At 40.4% G+C, this 11430-nt stretch overlaps 1 protein-coding gene across 2 annotated transcripts in view; it reads right to left on the minus strand.

Annotated features, from left to right (window-relative positions):
- The window catches only part of Rarb (retinoic acid receptor, beta), a 651493-nt gene extending 640568 nt beyond the window's left edge, over positions 1-10925 (minus strand). For both annotated transcript variants that reach the window (NM_001289761.1, NM_001289760.1), the window contains exon 1: positions 10733-10925. The gene's annotated coding sequence lies outside the window, so the exon portion shown is untranslated. The remainder of the gene's footprint in view (positions 1-10732) is intronic.
- Between the last annotated feature and the right edge of the window lie 505 nt (positions 10926-11430).

The following is an 11430-nucleotide window of genomic DNA, read 5'->3' on the forward strand; positions in this document are numbered from 1 at the left end:
TTGATCCATTCCTATTTCCTTGTAGTAAGGTCAAATCTAAGTGGATCAAGGAACTCCACATAAAACCAGAGACAGTGACATTTATAGAAGAGAAAGTGGGGAAAAGTCTCAAAGATATGGGCACAGGGGTAAAATTTCTAAATAGAACAGCAATGGCTTGTGCTGTAAGATCGAGAATTGACAAATGGGACCTCATAAAATTGCAAAGTTTCTGTAAGGCAAAAAACACCATCAATAAGTCAAAAAGGACACCAACAGATTGGGAAAGGATCTTTACCTATCCTAAATCAGATAGGGGACTAATATCCAACATATATAAAGAACTCAAGAAGGTGGACTCCAGAAAATCAAATAACCCCATTAAAAATAGGGCTCAGAGCTAAACAAAGAATTCTCACCTGAGGAATACCGAATGGCTGAGAATCACCTGAAAAAATGCTCAGCATCCTTAATCTTCAGGGAAATGCAAATCAAAGCAACCCTGAGAGTCCACCTCACACCAGTCAGAATGGCTAAGATCAAAAATTCAGGTGACAGCAGATGCTGGCGTGGATGTGGAGAAAGAGGAACACTCCTCCATTCTTGGTGGGATTGCAAGCTCGTACAACCTCTCTGGAAATCAGTCTGGCGGTTCCTCAGAAAATTGGACATAGTACTACTGGAGGATCCAGCAATACCTCTCTTAGGCATATATCCAGAAGATGTTCCAACTGGTAAGAAGGACACATGCTCCACTATGTTCATAGCAGCCTTATTTATAATTGCCAGAAGCTGGGAGGAACCCAGATGTCCCTCAACAGAGGACTGGATACAGAAAATGTGGTACAATTGCGCAATGGAGTACTACTCAGCTATTAAAATGAATGAATATATGAAATTCCTAGGCAAATGGATGGACCTGGAGGGCATCATTCTGAGTGAGGTAACCCAATCACAAAAGAACTCACATGATATGTACTCACTGATAAGTGGATATTAGCCCAGAAACTTATTATACCCAAGATACAGGATACAATCTGCAAAACACATGGAACTCAAGAAGAACGAAGACCAAAATGTGGACACTTTGCCCCTTCTTAGAATTGGGAACAAAACACCCATGGAACAAGTTACAAAGTCTGGAGCTGAGACAAAAGGATGGACCATCTAGAGAATGCCATACCCGGGGATCCATCCCATAATCAGCCTCCAAACGCTGACATTGCATACAGTAGCAAGATTTTGCTGAAAGGACCCAGATATAGCTGTCTCTTGTGAGGATATGCCACTGCCTAGCAAACGCTGAAGTGGATGCTCACAGTCAGCTATTGGATGGATCACAGAGCCCCCAATGGAGGAGCTAGAGAAAGTACCCAAAGAGCTAAAGGGGCCTGCAATTGTGTAGGTGGAACAACAATATGAACTAACCAGTACCCCCCAGAGCTCATGTCTCTAGCTGTATATATATCAGAAGATGGCCAAGGTGGCCATCATTGGATAGAGGACCATTGGTCTTGCAAACTTTATATGCCTCAGTACAGGGAAATGCCAGGGCCAAGAAGTGGCAGGAGGAGCATAGGGGAGTGGTGGGGAGGGTATGGGGGACTTTTGGGATAGCATTGGAAATGTAAATGAAGAAAATATCTAATTAAAAAATGTTAATCCCTTTACAATCTCCAATATCTTTTAAAATCCAAAGTCATTTTACAATTAATAGTCTCCTAACTGTGGCCTCCACTAAAATAGTTTTTTCCTTCAAGAGGGAAAATATCAGGGCACAGTCACAATCAAAAGCAAAAATCAATCTCTAACCATCCAAAGTCTTGGATCCAACTCACGATCTTCTGGGCTCCTCCAAGGTTTTGGGTCACTTCTCCAGTCATGCCCTTTGTAGCATATGCGTTGTCCTCTAGGCTCCAGATGCCTGTACTCTACTGCTGCTGCTGCTCTTGGTGGTCATCTCATGGTACTGGCATCTCCAAAACACTGCATGAACCCTTCAGTCCGTCAATTGCAACTGAGGCTGCACCTTCACCAATGGGCTTCCGTGGCCTCTCACAGTGCTGAGCCTCAACTGCTCTGCGTAACCCCTTCATGCCTTCAAAACCAGTACCACCTGGGTGACCCTTACACATTACCAAGTCCCACTGCAGGAGGACAACCTTGGCTATCTCTGGAACACAACCTCTTTGTACTTTCAGAAAGCACTTCACAGAAGATGTCACCTCAATGACGCTGATCTCCTCTTAATCACCGATAATTTCTTAGCTCCAGCTAACCAGCATCAATAGTCCCAGTAATGCAAAAGTTTCACTTTAGTAGTTCTGGTATCTTGTTAATCACAGCTGATTTTTCAGCCCCAGCTAACCAGAACCACAGAATCTTCCCAATCAAAATAGCAATGGCCTTGAAAAGAGTCTTTAATTTTCCCTCTGAAATTTCACAAGCCAGACCTCCATCTTCTGCACTGTTCTCAACATTATCTTCCAAGCTCCCACACAACATCTGACAGAGCTCTTAACAACGAATGGATCTTCAAGCCCAAAGTTCCAAAGTCCTTCCACAGTCCTCCCCAAAACACGGTCAGGTTGTCACAGGAATGCCCCACTATGCTGGTGCCAATTTGTCTTAGTCAGGGTTTCTATTCCTGCACAAACATCATGACCAAGAATTAAGTTAGGGAGGAAAGGGTTTATTTGGCATACACTTCCATACTGCTGTTCATCACTAAGGAAGTCAGGACTGGAACTCAAGCAGGTCAGGAAGCAGGAGCTGATGCAGAGGCCATGGAAGGATGTTCTTTACTGGCTTGCTTCCCCTGGCTTGCTCAGCCTGCTCTCTTATAGAACCAAGATTACCAGCCCAGAGATGGTCCCACCCACAAGGGGCCTTTCCCCCTTGATTACTAATTGAGAAAATGCCTTACAGTTGGATCTCATGGAGGCATTTCCTCAACTGAAGCTCCTTTTTCTGTGATAACTCCAGCTGTGTCAAGTTGACACAAAACTAGCCAGTACAGAATTCTCTAGAATTATAAAGAAAAATGAAATTAGAGTGTGTGAATACACTTGGAAGCACGTGAATAAGGTGGCAGAGTCTCAGAGAGAAATATTGCCTATTCTCTCTCATTCATTGAGCCAAATTGTTTATGTTTGAATATTTGTACACATGTGTATGAGAGTGCAAGTAGAGACTATGAAATTGAGAGGGGAAAGCAAGGAGGGAAAAGAGTGATTGAGGAAAAGGAGGAGAGCCATACAACATATGTTATGAGAGGAGAAAGGACAGTAATAGAGGTCAATGGGTATAAAGGTGGAAGATGGGAAAGAGGAAGAACAACAGAAATAAATCTTCTAAAATGACTTGAAGAAACCTGATTCTTTTGGACTAATTAAAGTAAATTTTTAGAGAAAAATCATATAATTTAATGGAAAAGACAACATTTGTTCACTGAAACTAAGACACAATTCCCCATATAAATAGAACCAAGCTGGAATGTCTATGGCATAGTCACTCTATCACTGCCATTTAGAAATTGATTGCTGTCATTTGTGCTCTTGATTTAACCCCATGGAACTCAGAGACACCAAGCTTTTATTGGCAGAGGAACATTATGTTCCCCAGTCTGTTTACCTTTTCCCTCCTAGATAATTTTCTAGATAAAGTAATGCTGCTGGTTGCCCATAACATAGTAAATACTATCACAACATGATCACCAGACGAAGTGGCACTTAGGCTCACATCAACTCATGCTGCCATTGCACAGATATGCCAGGACAGGACTCTTGTCCTGCACCATTCACTTGACTATCAAGGATGTAGTAATGATAGGCTGCAGGGATTTGCTTTTTCAATATCCATGCCCTATGTAGCTGACAGTCACAGATGTATTTACCTAGATTCAAACTCCAGCCCTGTCTACAACTTCTATTTGTGTGGCATTCCATGAGTTTCTTTACCTCCTTGATCTTACTACACATTTCTCAAATGAAGGCAGAATCTATCAAAGAATACTCCAATGGGGATTAAACAAGACATTGGTATTTAATATTTAATACACAGTTAGGTTCCAGCCAGGCATGGTACTTGTGATTACTATCCCTATCGTTTGGAAGAAGGGTAAAGACCATCATGAGTTTTAAGCCACCTTGGGTTATATAGTAAGTTTTAGGGCAGTCTTGGATAAACAGTGAGACCCTGTCTCAAAGAAAACAACAAAAAATATATTTAGAACACATTTGAGTCTTATATAACTATTATTTTAGCAAACAATTATCTGCAGTTCATCAAACACTGGTCAATGTCGGAACTCATGGGGGTTCTCATGTTTAGAGAACATAGAAGACAGGTCAGTATGTAACTGGGATGTAAGTCAGTGGGCCAAGATATGTGACTTCCAGGTAAAGGCTGTGAGCTGCCCTTCTATCATGGCTCTTCTCCCCATTCCTAATGCTAGGATCCTATAATGCATTTCCTCATGTTGCAGTGACCCCAACCATAACATTATTCATTGCTACTTCATAAATGCAATTTACTACTGTGATAAATCTTAGTGTACATATTTTTGGAGATAGAGGTTTGCTATAGGGGTCATGACCCACAGGTTGAGATCTACTGTAACACCTACATCTTTGGATTTTGGATCCTACATTTCTCCTTGCCCATAATCAGTGTATTTCTAGAGATTAATTTTTAGTTGTTTCAGAGTTTCAGAAAGGAGCAACTGTTCCCAATATTATCATTCACATTTGCTGAATCCAACAGCTATTTTCCAATCTAGTTTTAAAAATCAAACCAGATATTTTTGGTGTTGCAATGGTATGCTCTCTTACAAATCTTCTGATTTGAGAGTGTAATAGCCATGACAAATAACTCCAATGAATTCTACATTTTCAGAAGTGTCAAATGCTGCTGACTCTGACCTTTGCTGTCTTGTCATTCCACTCTGCTTATTCAGAAAATAGATCCATCTGTAGGTATGAAATACAGCTTTCACAAAAAATGGCTTCTTAAAATATTCTGAAGCAATGTCCCATCAGCTGTCCTTAGAGTTAGACAAATAAAGACAATGAACGGCAATGCCGACCTGTTAACATCTGCTCAAATCTTGCACCCACATTGCCATGCCTCTGCTCACTCTCGCTGCAGCTAGAATTCATTTGGATAATTCCTTAAGTTTGGAATGCTAAGCATGTCACATTTCCACCAAGTCTCATTTATATAATTAGTGCTAACATATGGCCCAGAATCAACACTGGAGGATTGGAATCACTTTTAGCTTGCCGTTAGACCTAAAGGGGTATGGATTCAATACGGAGAAAAAAGAATTAGGCATGCATTTTCCATTTACGATAACAAGAACCTTGCAATGGAAATTTACCCCCAAAAGGCTTGGCTGCTAATCACATAGAAAGCAGAAAGAATTACATTCTTAATAACCCTTACCAAGTACAATAAAAGGAAATAGAAGTTTGTTTTATTTGGTGCTTAGAGTTTCTACTTCTCCCCTAAACCCAGAAGTATTTTCAAAAACTCATGCTAACAATGAAGATTACACCAACAAAATTCTCTCTTGTATGGTCCAGTTTAGGGATCTAGGTCAAGAGCATTACTAGGTATCATTCACTAGGTACTGCTGAACCCTCTTGGTACTCTGCCCATCAGCTGCATCAGATGGCTTTTCTAGTCATCTTTCCTTGATTCTCTATTGCAAATGTTGGCCTTTCCCAAACAACCTATAGTCAAATCTCTTCTTGTTCTCTGATTTTAAAAAATTACTAAAATCTTTGAGGTAGTAAGAAGAAAAAGGAAAGAGATTGGCTAAATAATGTACCCAAGTCTAGAGTAGTCACAATCCAATATAGAACTCATAGAAATGAAAATGCATGTCAGTGGGGGAGCACATGGTTATCTGAAATGAAACCTGGGTCTAATCTCCAATTAAACACTTTACCACCATCCCCCAAAGAAAACCAAATTCCCACATTACCCTAATAGCAATTTTTTCTTATCAATCAGTGAATCTAATGATCTTGACAGAAATGGTTACAGAAAATTTAAAACTTCTAGGCAACATGAAGGCATTGAACAAATATAATACTACTTGATTCTCTATAAAAGCCCCAAACTGAAATTATCTTAATTTCACAGATGAGCAAGTTAATATATTACTTCAGTGAGGTCACTTGGGCAGTAATGGCAGACAGTGCCTACATCCATACTCTTAAATCAACTGCCTAATTCTCTGCCTGTCTTAAGCTTCTCTATCTCTTAGCCTTAGTGGTTAGCCATCCAACAATTATCAGTGACTGTAAATACTAAACACTAAAATTATCAATATCTGTGTTTATTTCAACTTACTTCACGAGACTAAGGTTTCATTATCACACATATAGATTAGAATAAAAAAAATTCAAGACCTTTTTCATTATAGAAGATACTTCTATAATTACTGATTTTTCTGGATGGTATCTTCCAAGCTCAACAAATCTCATGTCTATAGAGCCCTTTTTTGTACCATGTCCTCTGCCCCAGGTCCTAAGATAAGGAAGAAGAGAATAGGGCTTTGAATGAGACAGTGCCCATATGAAATATGGGGAGGGAGGTGGCGACTATAAGTAGTCCCAGTTACCACAGAAGAGTTATGTGGCTTTAAGCAATAATTGACTACTTAGAATCATGAATGAAAGCACTTCTGTGTTTATGGAACCCACTTCCCTGTGGGGCTGTGGGTGTTGGGGAAGAGAGGGGAGGGAGAGAGGCCGCGTTCAGCCAGAGTTCTTCCTATGCTCTGAGCAGGTGGATGTGGGAGGACTGATGGATGCTTTCCACTCTGCTCTAAGTGGGCATCTGGCTGTGTGAAGCTACTGACCCCACTCCGCAGGGGGTGGACAAGGGGCAGCCCCCAATACCATGGGTCCCTGGGTGACACTCTTGGCCCTGGAGTTATGGGAGAGAGGTTCCCATGCAGGTGAAAGTCCTTAGTCTGATCCATGGCTGGAGCACAGGAAGGCCTTCTGACAGGAAATTGAGCAGTGGCCCTTGATGAACAGAGACAGTCTATGGTTTTAGAAAGATAGGGGGAAAGAGAGAAAGTAGAAAGAAAGAGAGAGACTGACCATAGCCAAGAGGAGGGAAGGGGGAAAGAGAGAGAGAGAGAAAAAAGGCTAGAGAGTAAGAATTTAGAGAGAGTGAGCAAAGAGAGAGAGGTTAGAGAGCAAGGAGAGAGAATAAGAGAGTGAAGAGGGGCCAAGCAGCCCCTCTTATAGTGGGCTTGTATATCTTGCTGTTGCTAGGTAACTGAGAGGAGTCTAACCTGAAGGTCAGAAGCTTGGAACATTGTCTATATGACTAAAAGCCACAGCTTCTCCTGTGCGGGCTTTGGGGGCAGTAACTTCGACAGGAGCCAGGGTTCCAGGAGACATGAGGGAATGCCTACCGTCCCATGTAGGTAAATTATCACCACTGGGTTTCACCAGGGTTCACAACCTCAGCTCGACTGGAGACTAGGCCCTCTGTGCATAGCCCATTGCCCCACACTTCCCTTTAGGAAAATCAAAATCAAAAGTATTCTTCCTCGAAACCTGATTAGTCACAAACTAATCTATAAAGCCTGATGAGTCATAAAAGATATGCACACTTAAATGCTGAACTTTATCTGTAAGCCTATAGTTTCCCAAAATTGTGGATTGCTCAAGCATATTCAGACATGATAATCTCTGTAGAGGGAGAGATCTAAATATAAGGTGTTCAAATGCTGGAAAAATGAGCCAAAATCAGGAATCTTGGTATCCTGCCACCTGATACACTTGGGTGGGAAGGCACTGTTGGGACGGTGTGGGGATGAAGAGCTTAAGGTAGAGGCCAGCTTCACATCAGCCTCAGAGTTAGGGTAGCTTCTGGCACTAGATATGAGAGTGCTTCTGGGTACCCATCTCCATCCAGAGCTCATGGGGATACACATAGGAACAACACCTCAGATACACTGTGCCTTCCACAAAATTGTCACTTTTAGCTGTGAAAAGATTAGTTATAATGAAGGATATAAAAGGGAGGAAGATATGGCTTTCATTTTTGTTTCCTTGTGATAAATCTCTTTAACCAGTAGTTAACACCCACGGTGTGCCTCAAATGACACAGCCACATTTTGAAATTGTATCTTTAAATTGTAATAAAAAATGACATCCTTTTACAGACAATAGCCAAGAGAGATTCATTTTTCTTTCATACGATGGCTCCAACAGTCACATGACCATCACTGAGCCTTATCCAGCTTCTGCATAGAAAGCTACCCAGGACTGGCCTCTTTCTTAGTAATTTTGGCACGGCACACCCTACACACTCCACAGCATTTAATTAACTGTAGGCCATTCTCAAGAACACTTAATTATAGGTCAGTATTCTGACTATATAAATCATGGAAAAGGAAAGGATATGACACAAAAGCCCTAGACTAATATAATTTATAGCTCTCTGAACTAACACAGGGAAAGAACAGCACTGCTCTATAATTAAAGATTAAGTTAGTGCCAAAAATCATAATTTTCTGCTTGGCTTTAAAAGAAAATGTCATGTGAATGACAGTTAACTTTTGATTACCCAGAGATGATTATATATAGTTTGTGGATTATCTATGCCCTCGCTTTCTTCCCCTTTCTCTCATGTTGCTTTATTGCTAATTAATCCTTCTATGAGAATTCTGATTAAGGAAAGGAAGAGAAGTAGATTAAATTAGTCGTAGCTGCTTTGGATAAAAGTCTTGGTTCTGCTAATGTGAAAATGTCTCCCTGTATCTCAGTGCTCTTTCTTGACTTTATAAGTAAAGGATGGGGAGTGGCATATTCACAGACAGTGTAGCACTGGGTCTCAAATTAAAGACTTCAGGTACTTTGATTTCACCTTGTGACCCAATGTCCCACAAATAGAGCTCAGAAAACTCCTTTACTCCATGTATTAATAAGTAAACAAAATATATCTCATATATAATTCTGTGTTCTGCTACCACCACACATCTGGAAATTTTGAGTGTCTATAAAGGTTTTGGGACCAGAACATACTTCCAACAAACACAGACTATGAGAAGAGTGATGTACTTCACAATATTAATGTAAGGCATAGAGGCTGTCTTTGGAAAGCCTGGGTGAGAACCTAAGAGGCCCTAGAAAGGATACTCCCTAGATCATCAGCAAGTACTATGCCATAGAGGACAAATTTGCAAAGACCTCTAGTAAATTTTCAATCTGCAGCTTCTCCTAACATAACAACTACAACAACAGAATCACCGACTATGTGCCAATTTGTCAGTAGTTAAAAGAAAAAAAGTAAAATTGGATAGAAAATATGTACATCCAGAGAGAGATGCAGTGAACACTAGTCAAGAAGCTGAATTCACAGTACCAGCGACCATGTGAGCAAGGGAAAACAGACCCTCCTGCTGCCCTTCTTATGCAATATTCTATGATGACCCAGAGGAAGGGATCCCCTCTCACATATAGAGTATAGTCTAAAGGCTAGAGTTTATGGAAAGTTAGCAAAACATCTCATGTTCCATGGAACATCAACAAATTTTAAAATTATAATCTCTTTGACTGGGAAGTTCTGGTAGAGGTCTGTGTGAGCAAAGTGGAAGTGCTAAGAAGCAAGGCTAAGAGTCAAGGAAGCAGCCTCAGCAGACTAGCTTAGCAAGCTGTCACAGAGAGCCATAGCTCTGCCTGCTATTTTACCTTGCTTTAGTTGGCACATACATATTGTTTATGGGCAATGGAAAGAGTCTAGGTGTTATCTTCCACTTTTAATTCTTGCCAGTCAGAGAGCTACGCACACCAAATGAAGTCAAGCCTTTGTTCCGCACCTAAGTAAAGCAAAACCATTCAATGTGTGCTTGAAAGCCACAGTAGTCCAAAGGAATCTCATGGGGGAAGTCAACAAGCTACAGATCTTCACTGAGTTTCAGGATGGAACTGATGGTGAGACAGTAGTGAATAGCCATGCTGCAAATTACTCTCCCTCTAGAAAACATAATTAGATGCAGGCAGCCCTGTGCAAAAGGAAGGTTAGCTAACAGTACTGTAGCATGGGATCTGTTCTGGTAAACACTCTTTAGGGTGCTGTTTGAAATCACAAAATATTTCTGACACGTTCTACTACAATTTAGTATTTCAGAGTATCATGAATTTCTAAATGTACCAATTGGGTTTTTGATGCTTGACGAATCTTGATTCCCATTCATAAGCTCTAAATTCATTTTTGCCTTATGACATCTCATTCTGACAACATGTTCCCCAAAGAAGCAAATTCTTAAAAAACAAACAAATAAAAACAACCAAAAACAACAACAAACAAATACCTTGTAATGAAATGGTATTTTGTCAAAATACTAGAAGAATATTCCCAGGAAGTTTTTTTCTTTGGCATTCAAATTAATGTAATTATTTATGGCAGGAAAATTATACACATTTTTATTATGCAATCAAAATTTAAAGTAACTGCCTGAAGCAGAGTACAGCTATAGCATTAGAAGCATCAAATACACAGTTTTCATTCACAAAACCACAAAGAAACAGAAGTTTTTATCAGGCAAGACAATACTTTGGGCTTATTAAAGCACAGTGTTCAGACAAGAGAAAATCCAATATAAGCAAAATGAGGAAGCTGGCAATGCTATCTCCAACTCTCTGGGGATGGGGATAGAAGAAAACCACAACTTAAGTCCTGAAAGTCATTTAAAGGATATGAGAAAGAGAAGCAGTCTTACCAGGAGGGCTAGCTGGGCAGCAGAGCTATCGGAGTAACAGATTGTGTACAACTGGCAAATGCTGTGGAGACACCAGTATGGGCACTGCCCTACTCAGCTCGTGAGGACAGAGGCAAGAGAGGAAGGAGAGAGAGAGAGAGAGAGAGAGAGAGAGAGAGAGAGAGAGAGAGAGAGAGAGAGAGAGAGAGAGAGACTGAACACAAGAGTCCATGAGTCTCCCTGAACACAAAAACTTTCACAATACCTTTTGGCAAATAACAATTGGAAAAGCCCCATTATTTATCACCCTGCTCCTCAAAGGGGACTTCACAAGGAAGCTGTGGGAAGCCTGCTCAACAAAGCAAAATGGAATCCTAAAGGCACCAAGGATACGAAGAGCACCCTCTGCTCTCTCATGCAGTGCATTACATTATGGGAATACATACCAAAATAAAAAGTAAAAATTTACATGTGTTTTCATGAATTTATACTACCAGTTTAAAAATATTTGGTCTGTTATTGTGTTGTTTATTACATTATGATTTAGTAGAAACAAGAAAGATTATGTGTTTCATTTAAAAAAATACTGACTCCTTGATTTAAAAAAAAATGTAAACTGGTTTAAAGTGGTTAAACTGAAATGTTAATAAACTCTCACCTGTTGTGGCAATGCATGCCTGTTAACTCTAGAACTTTAGAGGCAAAGAAGGCAGTTTTCA

Source organism: Mus musculus, chromosome 14, assembly GCF_000001635.26.
Source record: "Mus musculus strain C57BL/6J chromosome 14, GRCm38.p6 C57BL/6J".
Lineage (NCBI taxonomy): Eukaryota > Metazoa > Chordata > Mammalia > Rodentia > Muridae > Mus > Mus musculus.